Source organism: Natator depressus, chromosome 4 (assembly GCF_965152275.1).
Source record: "Natator depressus isolate rNatDep1 chromosome 4, rNatDep2.hap1, whole genome shotgun sequence".
Classification (NCBI taxonomy): Eukaryota; Metazoa; Chordata; order Testudines; family Cheloniidae; genus Natator; species Natator depressus.
In genome coordinates, this window is record NC_134237.1 from 64,442,508 (window position 1) to 64,458,513 (window position 16,006).

General features: G+C 39.0%; 1 protein-coding gene across 2 annotated transcripts in view; it reads right to left on the minus strand.

Moving 5' to 3' along the window:
* Positions 1-16,006, minus strand: part of FSTL5 (follistatin like 5) — a 546,388-nt gene that overhangs the window by 115,695 nt on the left and 414,687 nt on the right. The window lies entirely within an intron of this gene.

The window sequence follows — 16,006 nt, forward strand, 5'->3', positions numbered from 1 at the left end:
AAATTTACAACAAGAGGTTAACAGTTATGGCAATTTGACAGATTTATAGCAATATAGCTATTGAAACATATTCAAGTTTTCCTTATCTTTCATGCCTTCAAAGATTGGTAACTTTAACATAAAAGTCATATTCCTCATATGCCTAACTGCTTGTTACCTAATAGCATACGTGGTTGTTTTGTATTTGCATTATTCGCCAAGATAGCTTCTGTTGTCTGATATTTAATTCAGCACCAAGAAATACAATGGAAAATTAATTTAAAGACTACAGAAATTTTTGAAAAAATTGTATTCCTTCCACTTTTCGAAATACAACAAAGACTTTCAAAGCCTAGAAACCTGCAAGGACAGAAGAGAGTATAGGTCAGTGGGACTACAGCCATCTTTCCTAAAGCAATAAAGAGTTGAATGGTTTGAATGTACATATATAGAAAACCAAGTATCAAATAGGCCTCATTGACTAGAACTCTGCTAAACACAAGGCAGCCAGTGATAAATTAATGTGTGTGCCTCATTAGGATCAAGGACGTTGCAACAAAAGCAATAAATTTGTAAACATTAATTTTCAAACTAGGAAGAGTTATTGGGCCAGATTCTCAGCTCCACTTGTGCACCACTTAAGTGGGTGCAAAGTGGACATATTTGGGCTGCAATGGTGGGTAATTCTCATAAAACCAGTTAGGGTGACTCCAATGTCAATTGTCCCCACTTCTTGGCATCAGAGTATGAGTGGCAGGGCATACCTCTATTCCACTATTTCAATACTCAGTTGGCATATGGCCCACTTACATAAGGATTGGGCCAAGACCCTTGAGAATCAGGAAGCAGTAACCTGATGAATCTCTATCTCCCCCCTGTGCTGAGTATATTTCAGTGTTGGAAAGAATCTCTGGCCCATCTTCTTTAATGGATTCTTGGCATTGTGTGTGTGACGGGGAGGGTGACATTTTAAGAGAGGTGGAGGAGAATAGCTTACTGAGAGTTCCTGCAAGATGCTGCAATGAGAAGTTTAGAGCTGTCTATGGGAGGCAAAAAGTATCAAAGCAGCTATTTTGTTTAATCACGGAGGAGACTGAATCTTCATCCTCATTAATGACAGGTAAATGCTGATACAATGATTGTTCTCTTAAAAAATCCAGTTCAGATGACAGGATATTAGAGTGCCATAAAAATACAGTTAAAATACAAACACACTGTATATCACTCCAGAGATAAATCAAAAGCAGATGATACCAGAACAAAAGCAAGTTCTATTACAACAATCAACCAGAGACAATTATCGACTAGTATAAGCAGCTGATCAAAGACAGACAATTATGTAATAAGAGCTAGGTTCTATTATTGCTATTAGTCATTGTATGTAGAGTACAATGACAGTCCAAATTGCCCATTTTCAGAAGCATCTATTACAGTAATTATGAGAAGTATTAACACTTTTAGTTCAATCTTGGGGTTTTGTTTGCGTAGCAAATGCTGTGAGTCCATTGACTAGGATGACTTTTTTCTAAACTGCATCTAGTCATGACATGCAATGACTCTTGGATGTGACCCACACTGTCATTTATGCCTTTGTATTTGAAGATTAGATTATAGCTTGATATTATGTATAGGGCTATAATTTACTTGAAAACTGAAAGTGGTGTGTAGGAGACAGTGTCCCACTTGTCACTTTATGTATCTTGCTATGAGTACATGACACTAGTACTCAGTAATCTGCATTGGCTGCTTGTTGATTTCCAGGTGGAATTTAGGAAACTGGTGCAAGCTGTATGGAATATGGGTGACTATTTACAATATTATTGATACCAAGATTACAAAATTGCAATGAATCTTATACAAGATATGCCATGTAAGGTATCACCTGAAAAGTTATGATTTGCTAAATATAGTAAGCTTATTTTATATGTATATATCATCTCTGTATCATGAGTTATAAATATGTGTGGTATATTGATATCTCAAACTTGTGCTATGCATCTGGGTGACACCCCAAGAAAGATAGGCATCAGCACTCTCCAGCCTGCTGGATGGCCCGACAAGGGAAAATCAGCTGTACAATAAACCCATTGAGAGAAGCTAGGGGCTGTGCCTATGAGTCAGCAGGACTTTTAGGGACATGCCTAGGGACAGGGGACTCCAAATACTTTTCTATGCCCATGTGCTGTGAGCATGTGTTTAGGACAAAGGATGTAAAAGCCACATGGCAGAGAATATAAAAAGGCATCTGCATCACCAGACATACCAGGATCTCCATGTGGAACATACACAGACACCCAGTAAGCTAGACATGTATAGTCTATTTATTGTTTTAACACATCTTTTTCTCTGAACTGCTTTGGTTCCAATTAAATAATACTTTGCTTTAAGAAGATTGTCAGGTCACTGGTTACCACTGTAATTGCTCTTGGAGGGAAGAGAACTGCAGGTACTTAACCTATGTCAGGCCTGTGGAGGTAATCACAACAGATAAATGGGGCACTGCAGCCCAGGATCTAGTCTGACAGTGAGAGAATCATGTGACTCCATCCTGAGAGACAGGTGGAAGTTTGAGGCTCAATACCTTAGAGGAGATGCACTTGAAGAGACCAGCAAGGGTCAGAGGTGCAGTTTTCACTTGACTGTTTTCCGCTATTATTGTCCTTCCCCTCCTTCCCTCTACTCTACTATCCTCCTTTCACTCCTGACTGTCTTCACCCACACCTACTTATACAGCAAGCTGACACCAACCCATCCCCCTACCAATTCAGATATCACCCATGTCCCCTTGGCTTCCTCCCACTGCTCAGAAGCTTCCTCCCAGGTAAAAATATCTCCCTTCCCACAGCTGAGAACTCCCCCCCACATATTTTTTACCCATCTGCCCAAAGCTCAGAGCAAACTCTGTATCTCTCCGCAGAGCTCAGAAACCCCTGGCTTTCACACATTCCTGCCCCAAGCTCAGAAACTGTCTACCTACAAGGTCAGAAAACCTCTGTTCAGGTGCAGAAGTCTTCCCCATACTTCCTAATCCAACCTCAAACTCAGAATTCTAGTCTCACAGAAACAGGATGGGAGGGGAAAGCTGAATTATTGGTACTTAGCCTCTGAATGATAGCACAGCAAACTCCATCTTTGCTTCTCATGCATAATCATCACATGGGCAAAAAGTATGCCCTCACTCAGTTACACCTCTGAAACTCCAGTGGGGTTTGATGAAAAAGGGATTAGCAAATCAGGATAAGGATATATCATTTGACTGTAGAATCTTTGGTACTAGTGATGATCCATGAGAAGGAAAGAACCCAACATGCCTCTCAGAGCCCAGATGAGTTTGTAGGACTGGTAGTTAAGGGGGGGAAATTGTGTGTGTGTGTGTGTGTGTGTGTGTGAGTGTGTAAACTGTGCATATTTAATATGACACACAAACAAAATTAATTTAAAATTAATAAAATTAATTCTAACTGTTTTAGAGTACTTTTTCAGAGTAGAACCAGGCTTTAAAGGTATCTGCCCCCTGTACTCTCACTTTGTTCTTTTATCTGGTTAATGGCATTTGGCATTTTTTTGTAATTACCTATATATATTGCTGTGTTGTGTGCTTTACTTCAGTAGCTGGTCTGTCTAGTCCCCCCCCTTTTAGTCTGGGGTTTGTTATTTCTGCTAAAATATAGGCCTTCCAACAATATTTTTTTCCTCACCTGTCACAGTCCTGGTCCTTTGAGGTAAGAAATGCTTTCAGGGTTCACTGTAGTGCTGTGGGTTCTGTGTTTGCTTTTGATAGGTTAGAGATTTTGTGCACAGAGATTTAGCGCTGAGTTACTTGGAGTCAGCTGATCCTTGTTGCCAAATGTAGTTTTTTTGTTTTTTTGTTTTTGTCATGAATGAAAGAAAAGAATACTAAAAGTGTTTAAATATGCAACATATCCTTTTAGCAAGACCTTACCAGAGGACCTCCTTTCTTCATCACATACAGTATGTTCTTTGTGAACATTCACAGTCGAAGGCTGCTAGTAAGGCTGGCCAGAAAACAAGAATTCTGTAGTTTTGAAATTTGTTTTCATTCCAATGCAGAATGAAAACACAACTGTTCAAAAATTTATGGGGAAAAAAAGAAAAAAACCCTCACAAGAGAACCACCTCAGAACAGCCAATAGCCCTGTGGTTTAGGGCACTCAGCTGAGGTATACTTGTGGCACCTTAGAGACTAACCAATTTATTTGAGCATGAGCTTTCGTGGTATGTGTGCCCAGGTTCAAGTCCATCCTGTGAATCAGGCAGAACAAGGACTTGAACCTGGTGTTCCACATCCAAAGTGCTCTAATCACTTGGCTATTCTGGGGTATGTCTCTAACTAAAAATTCCGTCCTGTATCTGAGAAATTGTCCTAATAAAATTTTCATTGAAACCAATGCATTTCTGTGAAACATTTCAGTTTTAACAACATGGCATGTTTTAATAGGGAAAACACTGAAACATTTTGATTAGCTCTTGTTGCTAGTGAAAGTCTGCAATATATTATGTAGTTCACTGGACCGGAGTCTCCAGCTCTAAAGCAGATTATAGAGAGACATCACTAGAGTGAAATTCATACAGTAATATGACTCAGGCTTCTGCCATCCAAAATAGGCCAGAGCACCTGCTTGAGTTTAAGCAAGAACACATAGCTGAACCAATTTTATATTCTCTGGTTAGTAGCTGCCTTAAGCCACTATATAATTGGCTACTATAACCTTTGTAAAACTTAGAATGATTTTTACTCACATGGTATCTGTATCCAAGGGAAGAAAATTCCTACATTAAACTCAGAGCTGGAACTCCTCAAAAATGTGCCTGTTGTGCTGATCAGTTTAACTCTGCCCTTCAGTGTATTTTAATCACTTGAAGCAATGTCAGGAAGTTCACCTATATCATAGACCCTCTATTATCCCCAGTGTTCCATGAAAATGTGACTTCTGTTTTAAACATGGAGATGACAAGCTATTCTAGCCTAATTTGTCATACTCTGTATGTATGTACATAAAATTCATATTGAGTAAAAGATAATATTCTAGAAGTACCAAACAACACTGAATAAACGACACAGCTTTATGTAATGATCACTGATTAGTTCTGACTGTGCACATTGTCTTATTTCCTGAGTGTGCCACTCAATTAATAGGTCTTTTCACTATTTCACGTGAGATACTGTTATATTTATGAAGAAACTACATCTTAGAATTTAGCATTCAGCTGGATTATTCGAGCAGACAAAACTTGGTTTGTCAGCAGAAAATCTCTCCAGACAAACTTTGAGGTTTGATACTTATATTCTTTATCTCTTTGTTGGCTCTATGAAGTAATAAACTCCTTTGACTGATATTTTCTCATCACTAGCTTGCTACATATTATCAAGGAGTGGCTGTTTAACTAAATGGAGGCAGTAGGTACCTTCAAAAGAGCCACAACAGAGGGAGAGGAGTAGAAAACAGGCTGTTCTTTCCTACTGCTTATACACTACGGGTAAATCAATCATGTGATTTAGTTTTATTGGGACTGCACCATTTTTCCATATGATATCCCAGGATATCTTTTGGGGACAGATGAAATATCCCAGTCTTTCATTTCATCAGTCAAAAAGGGTTTTTTTTAATAAATAAATGAATAATAAATAAATAAATAAATAAGAATAAATGTTCATGGCATATTATTACACCAAGTAGAACTTTCCCTGAAAAAAATTATTTGCTCTGAAAAAACAAGCAGATGTCACTGTTGAGTCAGAAGCTGGTAATAGTAACCTCAGCACACATGGAGGTGGGCAGGGGAAGAGGGGGAAGCATTCTATTATCTTTTAAAGGGAATTTAAGGTTTTGTCACCTGAAAAAAAAAGTTATTACAAAAGTTTCCCAGTTTTTGAATTTGAAAATATGGTCATCTTAAGCATAGAGAGTGCATGGTAACCACTTCTGAAATATAAACTCTTAGAACTTCTAAAATTAAATTGATAATCTCTTTCCTTATTTTTATCACACAAAAATATTGTGAAATTCAACTGTTATTTTGGAAATCATGATTCTTAAAAGGCCTTGTATACTCTAAGGGACTTGGCATTTAAGCATGTGTGTGATGAATATCAATTAAAGGGATTCTGTTAAACTAAAAAATATGTTTACAATCAATTTTCACTTAATTATGTTACTGACAATAGAAACCTAAAGTGATATTTGTTTTCAAATTGGTCATTTTATCTTCTTTACATTTTCAGTTTGTTTTCATGTGCTAATCCCTATGCAGATGGAAGGAGTTTGTGAACACTTCCTGGTCCTGGATTATGTGTGGCTCTAGAAGCCACTAGCTTCCACCCTATACAATAAAGAGGAAGTGTGTATAAAGAAAGCAATTTAACTCCAATCTGTGTGTAAATTCATATATAAATTTCATTATATATGAAATTACTTTCTTAAAGTGTATTTATATATTTCCTATTTGCCCTCACAAACTCTGATCCTTTTCCTCAGTTATAAAACACCACCTTACTTTAAAAAACAATAAAAAAGAAGAAAACCATCATTGGCTTTCTCCCTCTCATCCCATCCTGCAAAATCTCCCCGTGCAAAGATATCACAGGCAACACACACAAGATGTCCTTCAATATCTCCTCACACAATATATAATATTCTAGAATTTTTCTGGAGGTGGCACGCACCAGAGTTTCGGAAACAATCCCCTACAGTCATACAAGATTTCAAAAAGGGACGACCTAACGTATGGCATGTTGGAGGGCTGCCATGGCACAATATTTAGTAGGGCACTTGGCCTTGTTCTTTATCTCTCTCAACCTGAGGGGTTAAGACCTGAAGTTCTCCAAATCTTCCATGAGTTCTCCAAGAGCAACTCTTTTACTTAGAAGAAGTCCTGAAGATAGTAGTAACACAGAACTGAAGTGCTCCAAAAAGAGCTGTCGTGAATTAGGTTGGCTCCATGTGCATATGCACACTTCTATACCAGTGTTTGTTTGTGGCCTGTGTTAGGCAAATCAAATTAAATAATCACCATGGTTCCCTATGGCCTTAAAATATGATTTTATGGACTACAAATGACTTCAAAACATTAACCTCGCATGGGTACCTGCTTTCTAAAACTCCACATTTTGGAGCAAAAATAATGAAAAGAGGAAACATACAGAAAAAAGGATGGCTCACAGGACATAGACATTATTTTGAAATAGAAAATTTGAGTTGATTAAAATGAATTACTAGCATAAACACAAAACAAATTAATAGTTTATAATATTCTACAAATGTGGGCCTAAACCTACAGGAAATAATTTCAAACCAACCTGGCAGCTTTCTTTGACAGGACAACAAGCTTTCTTTGACAGGACAACAAGCTTTGTGGATGGGGGGAAGCAGGCAGGTAAACAAACCGGCCGGGCCTGCCAGGGGCTTTCCCTACGCAAGCGTCCCAAGTTTGGGAAACACTGATCTAGATAATTAGTCCTGCCTTGAGTGCAGGGGACTGGACTAGATGACATCTCGAGGTCCCTTCCAGTTCTATGACTCTATGAAGCAAACCTACCTATAAACAGCACAGGGATCATACATTATCTGCTATCTCTCAAAGAGCACTTGCTGAACATATATAACTCCTTCTGAAATCAATGGGATCTGAGAAGGCTCAGCAAGTCTGAGAATTGGCAGAGAAACTTTCTGTTACTCTAAACGAGTGAAATCCATTTAAATTGATTGAGCTGTGTCTGTTTATACCAGCAGAGGATTTGGCCTTAACGCCTCCCTCCCTCTTCACAATTCTGAGTATACAATAGGGACTGAAGTTTTACACAAGAGATAAATAAATGGCAACAGCTATTGCCCACTGCTGTTTTATGCTGCAAATATCCACCAGCTCTGTGCTCTCCAAAATCTGCAGACAGAGTGAGGGCTGCTTTTTGGCTCTGTCTGGCTCGGGGAAAGTATCACTTGCTCAGGACTGAAGAGTTGGAGATATCGCTCAGCCCCCTCTAAGAAAGTAATGATAAATCCAGCAGATCTCATAGCACCATCACCAACCAGAGGAAGAAGAGAGTAGAATAGTCAGCCCCTGGACATTGACAGAGAAGGTGACTTTCCTTCTTGCAACACTTCTCGCTGAAGTGCTAAGGCCATCCCTTCTGAATCAATGATGAAAACAGACATGAAAATAGAAGTTAGATGGTATATATTGGAAGACATGCTTATGAAATTTGAATCCCAGTTTAGAATACTGACTCTTGAAGGCCATCTACTGGAGTGTATATTGGCTTGTTACATCACCAAGTGTGACAAAATTAATTTTTGGACAATCAACTCTTCACTTTATGACTATAAATGACTTTTTACTAAAAGGTCTGTGTTCTCTGATAGTGTGGCTCCTTATGAGATGGTTTATTTTATACACTGGGTGGGATTTTCAAAAGTTCCTAAGATTTTTAGGAGTACAAATCTCATTGACTTTCTACAGAGTTTGTGCTCCTAAATCGCTTAGGAACTTTTGAAAATCCTATGCATATTCTGATATCTTATGAATATTTATATAATATTCCTGTGTCAACTGATCAAGCTCCACAAATTAAAAACTAATGTGCCATCTGCACAGTCCACCTTTCTACCTTCTTGTCGACTTTTCTTTTCCACTAAAGTTGTTTTTTCTATCTTGGCTAGTTCTATCCCATCTGTTTTTTTCCAGTCTTGCTGTGTCTTTGATTTCACTGGTACTACACACTGAAGTGTTTGTATTATGGGAACATTGTCTCACAATATTTAGTGAAAATTTAATTAAAAATTACTTTATTTTTTAAAAAGTAATGAGAAAAGAAAAGTATTTTGTGAGTAGATCTCTCATTTTATTATTATTTTTACATTGTTATACACTGCAGTTTATTTAGGTAAAGCTATTTAGCATTCCCCCAGTATGCTTTGAGCATATTCTCCCCATTAGACAGATTTAACAATTGCTCATGCACTTTTTTGACATTCCTCTGTAACAATTACTCCATCCTCATAATCATAAAAGATAAGTTAAGCTAGGGTGAATTTAACACAGCATGTTCCATATGAATTCTGGAAAAAATATAACCCTGAGTGAAAAGCTGTAATAAAGCTTTCCCATCATTTTTATCCTCAGCATGCCACCTATTACATAAAAGCAATGCATTCTCTCTGTAGATGTGCCTCAAGAAACCAGCCACTTCCGAAACCTTTTCTATCAAGTTCTGTTTAACTGAAACTGTTTAGAAAAACACTTTGGGTTGAATCCTCAGCTAAAGTAAATCAGTATCACTTTATTCAAAGCAATGAAGCTGCACTGATTTACATCACTTGAGGACCTGGCACTTTCTTCATTCTGAATATGTCAACCTTTACTCTTGCAAAGCGATCTTTACATTCTAGTTGTACAGGATCCGGGGGGCTTCTTAAGCATTAATAGCACTATTCATTCTAGATACAGATGGCAAAATATGGCCCTCAGTGAACTTGCTTAATTTCAATGAGTCTATATCCCCAAACACCATAATACGTCACTCTTCTGGGTGCATCCTGTCACCAATTCACCATTTCATGAGTCAACTATATCACCTTTTAAAAAAAAAAAAAAAAAAAAACTTAGGTGTGGTTGAGACTATTTCACTCTTGGTTTCATTCTTTCATTTGCAGTTACCGTTTAACTACTTAATTCTACATATTTCTAAATAAAGTAACCTGTACCCTGGGTTTGCTTCCAGCTTTGAGCACAGCTCCACTGAAAGTACTCCATCAATTCACAAATAATGAGCTATTCTGGAGGCGCTCTATTCAAAACTAGAAATGGTTTGTACACAGGGTGTATATAATTATTTCTTTTATATCTCTTTCCACACATAATAGTGTAAAAGTCTGAGAACTGATATAATTTATGGCTGAAACCCTATCCTAGCATTGCCCTCTTTCCTTCAGTCACATCCTTCTTTCCCTGCTACTCCAATAAGTGAGCTGTAGCTCATAAAAGCTTGTGCTCAAATAAATTTGTTAGTCTCTAAGGTGCCACAAGTCCTCCTTTTCTTTTTGAGGACAAGGAGGGTAAATGGCATTAGAGTCCCATATTCTGAGGTAGTTTCCCCTCAGTCAGTGACATTAGATTTAAAGCCAAACAATGTGAACAGCATGGCCCAAAGAGAATGCACACAATGGATAATCTGATCCAATACATATAACTTTAGTATCCTAATACTTCACATCCAATAACACAAGAATGTGTGCTAAAGAAACCCCAACTCTACCAGTTCAAATTGTCCAGATGAGAGTGAGTTCACCTTTCATTGATGTTGCAAATAAATGTTAAAAGCATTATTTTTTCCTTGAAGCTCTGCTGAATGTACACTGCTATTCTACTGTTAGTACCATTAGCCCTTAACATTGCTGCATTAGAAGTAGCTTGTTGTCATCAATTGGAGGTGACTTTAATATTACCTTTATTCCAACTACTTTGCTCTAAAGCCACACTTAGAGAACTTGTTATAGATGTTTAAGTATATTTCTTTTGACTATTATGGAAACAGCATTTGGGGGTCAGATTTAACTCCATCTGTGCAAACCCATTCCCTTATGGTGGAAGTAATTTAAAATTTTAGACTGAAGGGCTGAATATATATTTTTGTTCCTTTAAGATACTGTAGGTAACAGCTTTCTCGCTTTTTTCCCTTTTGATTATACCAAATTTCTCTGGTTGCATGTTTAGGAGCTTACAAAATTCTCCATAAAATACAAAAATGAGCCTTAAAACCTATGTTCCTGCATTTTTCATCCATCCACATTTCCAAAACTGTCAGAAACAGTATGTCTGTAAAAACATATGCGTCTTTGAGGTTTATACAGGCAACAAAAGCTCTGTGAGCTAAGTCTACATTTTATTACTGGGGAACAACACTAACCTGCACAGATACGATAAAACACCCAAAGGACAATAAAATACCCTGCCAAACATATACCTTTCCTTCAAGTATGTTACAATCAATGCAGATATTTGAGAGCCACCTCAAAGCTTTGTCTTATGTTATCCTGCTTGCATCTAGAATGCACAAGAAGGCTACTCTTTCTTTCTTTGCTTGTTTTTAACATTGTATTGATACACTGGAAAGTTTTGGAAATTCTGATGGTTCCTTTGCCCTTTGTTACAGTAGAATTCCAAGTGTCCGAGTGGGTCAAAATCAGCACTGTATTTTCATGTCTTTTCACTTGAATTCAAAGTCTACAATATTTCTAAAAACCATAAAAGAAGGACAAGTCAGTTTCACCACAACAGAATTTCCAAGTATTAATGGCAAGACAGGGGAAAGGGAGACTGCTGACCACAGTGCCCTGAGTGGTTTCCTCTGGGTCCAGATGGAGAACAGGAAGACCCTGAGTTATCCTCTGCACACTTGGCATTGAAAGAGAAAAAGCAAGAGAGAGAAAAGAAAAACAAAAAACAGTTGCTGTGGTACTTCTGGGTGAGAAACTTGAAAGACAATTGCTTTCGTGGCATCTCTTACCCAGTTTTGCATTCAGAAAGATCAAATAAGCTGCTTACCCACTTTTGGGTACTCATCTGAACCAAAGCACAGAAGATTTGTCTACCAATCATTTAGACATTGCCCACCAAACTTCAAAACAGTTGCTTGTTTGACATTAAGAAAGTATCTGACGCTTAAAAAATGGGAAAAAAAAGATTTGTGAATTATCAGCTGATTCTGATACAAAGTGGGGTGCTCCTAACATGTAGGTCTACAGAATTAGATAGGAACTCTCAGAAGAATAGCTTCTCCTATTGTAGTCCAGATCTTTTGCTTAATATCCCAAATGGAACAAAAATATTTTTTTTAAAAAAATAAAAAAATAATTACACCTAGTAGCCTTAAATCAAAATGAATCAGCTATTTAATTTTGGGAAACACCAGAAAATAATTTTGGGGAACACTGAAGAATCTTATTTGAGTTTATTTGCCTATTCCTAGCTCTCAAGTCATATGCAGCAGCCACACAGAATCTCCGAACAACAACATAGTGCTAACAGTAACTGTTGCATTTCTCATCAGGATTAATAACAGATTGCCATTTTGGCAGTTCATTATAACAAAATGATACAAATATATATAAAAAGATTTGAAGGCCACTTATTTTTTAGAAAGATCCTATATGAAGGATAGGAAAAGAATATAGACTAACATATATGCAAACGCGTGTGCGCACACACACACACACACAAGTGACATATTCCTCCCATTTTCTTCCTTAGTTCCCAGACTATGGATAAAGCAAAGTGGTGAAAGATGACACATTTATTCTAGCTGATTCATTTTAGCTAGGGCTTTTCCCAACTTAACATACTTTACACCCATTGTATCTTTTTTGTTAAATAAATTATTTGTGAAAACGGCTTAACTCCAGTCAATCTGAACTAAGAATTTAGCATCAGCTGGAGTACAGCAAGTAGAATAAATTAGTAAACAAATACATAGAGAATGATGAATTACACTAATTAAAAACTGGAAGTTTAGAGAAGCAAAGCATTTATGTTTAATGTCAGTTTTAGTTAGGGGCAAACTGAATACCTAGACATTGCCTTTCTCAGATCTCTAGCACAATGTAAAATTATTTTCAGATTAATCTTATATCATGAGAAAAACTTTACTGTGCAAGATCACTTCTGTTACAGAAGTGGAAGAAAAGACCTTTCCATTCTATTGGCAGCACCTTCAACACTTTTATTGTAACTATTGAAACCAATTACATAGGAATGACTCAATTTTTTTCTTCTACCAGAAAGGGTCATAAAGGTGGCCTCTTTAAAAATGGCTTTGTATTTCACTCTGATATTGTGTTCTGAACAGGCAAGGTGTAGGCTATTAAAGGAGGGCAGAGCATGGGGGTAGAGGGGGGGACACTGTTGGTTACTGTGTTGGACAAGTTGTCTTCACAAAAAGGATTCAGCAGCTATATGGCACTGGCAGAAGTTACTGGTTGGAGCTGAATCGAAACCAGTGACATCTTTTCTTTTACCAAATGATGTGAAACCAAGACGTTATCAAGAAATTAAATAACTCTAACAATAACCTATTATGCCTTACCTTGCCCACTTCCATCTGTATTCCCACCTTCTGCAAAAGCTTAAAAAAAACAGTCCACACACACAACTCTTCAGGGCACAGCACAACAGATTTTGACCATTCTGGACCAAAGGAAATGTGAATTCCAAAACCACAGGGAATGCTATGCTGACAGTTTGCTTACTTTCACACACAGCCAGCGATCTTCAGCTCAAGCACCTCAGCTATTTCATGGCAGCATTGCACAGGGAGTGGAGAAGGCAGGTTATCTTTCAAGTAGGCAGGCCCTAGAAAATTTAGGGATTATCTGTTGACATCAGCACCTTATTCTCTATCCAGAAGGCAACTCATAACCAGTGTTGATCACAGAAATCTCATGCCCGGTACTGCCAGCAAGAATCCCATCAAGGCACATCAAAAGTGCAGGGAGCTTCATTGCACATAAGCTTTAGCTTCCAAATAGACTTCAGGTGTAACCTTATGCAATATCTAATTGCAGTAGTTTGATCCTGAAGTAACAAAGGCCTGGTCTTTTCTACACACTATGGCCAACAAAAAAACTTCAAAACAGACTCCAGCGAGAGACTGCTGAATTGGAATTAATTTGCAAACTGGATACAATTAACTTAGGCTTGAATAGAGATTGGGAGTGGATGGGTCATTACACAAAGTAAAACAATTTCCCCATGTTTATCCGCGCCCCCCCCCACTGTTCCTCAGACGTTCTTGTCAACTGCTGCAAATGGCTCACCTTGATTATCACTACGAAAGGTTTTTTTTTTCTCCTCGCTCTCCTGCTGGTAATAGCTCACCTTAACTGATCACTCTGGTTACAGTGTGTATGGTAACACCCATTGTTTCCTGTTCTCTATGTATATAAATCTCCCCACTGTATTTTCCACTGAATGCATCCAATGAAGTGAGCTGTAGCTCACAAAAGCTTATGCTCAAATAAATTTGTTAGTCTCTAAGGTGCCACAAGTACTCCTTTTCTTTTTGTGAATACAGACTATCACGGCTGCTACTCTGAAATAAAACATTTGTGTTCCTTCTCTCCCACGTTGCTTTTTATTTTACCTTATCTTGTACCTATGGGATGGAAATCGGTGAGGAAATTACCCATTTGCTAGTGTCCCATGGGCAGTAGGTATCATAGGCTGGGGGAGGCTGTGCCTCCCCAAACAGCCTGGCATGGACCCGCCCACGGTCCGCTCCTAGGCTCCCTCCTGAAGTTTCCAGTGCTCTGCCCTGGCCCAAGCTGCCTGAGGCTGGCCGGTCGACCTGCCTGCTATGGGGACTCGGGGCAGCTGGCACTGGTGCCATGTTGTCTGTCCAGTGCTCGGAACATGCCACTTGGCTAACCGGCACTCCGGGGCTAGAGGCGCTGGCCGTCCGGCATTCCAGGATTCACACCAGGGCTGGGGATGCTGTGCACTGGACCTAAAGGCACTGCCGCCTAGTGCTCCAGGGCTGGCCACCCGGCGCACTTGGAAAGATATTGTTTGGAAATGGCCTTGCCTTTCAATCTTTCTGCCATTGATAGGTGTGGCAACCATCTGAAAGGTTTAGTTCTGGCCAGGTAAAAGGCTAATGCTCGCCTGAAGTCCAACTTGCTCCTTCTGATTGTTGTCTGGTTTTGAAAAGAAGCATGAAAGGTGAATTGGTTGATTTAGATGGAAAGAGGATGGTACTGTGGGTGAGAATTTTGGGCGTGAATGTAAGGTAAACTTATCTTTATGAGGTATTGTGTATGGGGGGAAATACCATGAGCACACCAATTTATTCCACCTGTTGGGCAGAGGTGATAGCGACAAGAAATGCTGTTTTCATGGATAAATGAATATAAGAGCATGTTGCCATTGGTTCGAATGGTGCTCTAATAAGGGAGCGGAGTACTAGGCTGGGGTCCCAAACAGGAGTGGAATCCCATATGTAAGAATAAAAATTTTGGAGACCCTTCAGGAATCTTTTCAAGAGTGAATGGGTAAAAATGGAGTGACCCTCCATACCAGCGTGAAAAATAGTGATGGCGGTTAAGTGTATGTGATTGGAGCTGGTGGATAATTATGATTCTTTAAGATGTAAAACACAATCTAGGATGAGTGGTAAGGGAACGTTCATTGCATGACATGATTGGTGGTGCACCAGGATTAGAATCTTGTCCATTTTTGGAGATAAGCATGTCAAGTTGTGTCACATCTCCTAGTCAAGAGTATCTCTTTTACTGCCTCTGAACAGCTCATCTCTGAATCCCCAAACCATGGAAGAACCATGCCTTCAGATGGAGTAGCTGTTGATTGGGATGGAGGATTCAACTCGAGTTGTGGAATCAGTCTCAGAGTGATCAGAGGACATACCACCATGCGAATCAGGTAAGTATACCAGATAATGTTGTGGCCATGTTGGAGCTATAAGGTCCGCTTGGATCGTGTGGAGTATTCTGAACAGAAGGGGGAAGGAAGAGAAAGTGAAGGTTAGCGGGGTATCTCATGTGAGAAGGAAAGTGTCTCCCAGGGATCTGCGGCTAGGCCTGTTCTTGAGCAGAACTGAGGACAATGTGTGTTCTCCAGTGTGGTGAAGAGATCTATCATGGGGAATCCCCAGCGGCTGAATATGTGGTGTAGGGTTTGCGCGTCCAGCTCCCACTTGTGGTCGTGGGAGAATCTTCTGCTCAATGAGTCTGCTGTGGTGTTCTGGTGGCTAGGGAGGCATGCAGCTGAGATGCTGATGTCATGCTGATGTTGGATACAGCAGTTCCATAATTTCAGTGCCTCCGAGTATATAGAGTGGGATCTCATTCCACCTTGCCTGTTGATGTGGAACACGCAGGCAATATTGTCCATTGTAACTCTTAAAGTGTGATGCCAGATCAATAGTAGAAAATGTGAGCAGGCATTGTAGACCTCCCATAGCTGTAGGAGGTTGGTGTGCAGGGTGGATTTGGTTAAG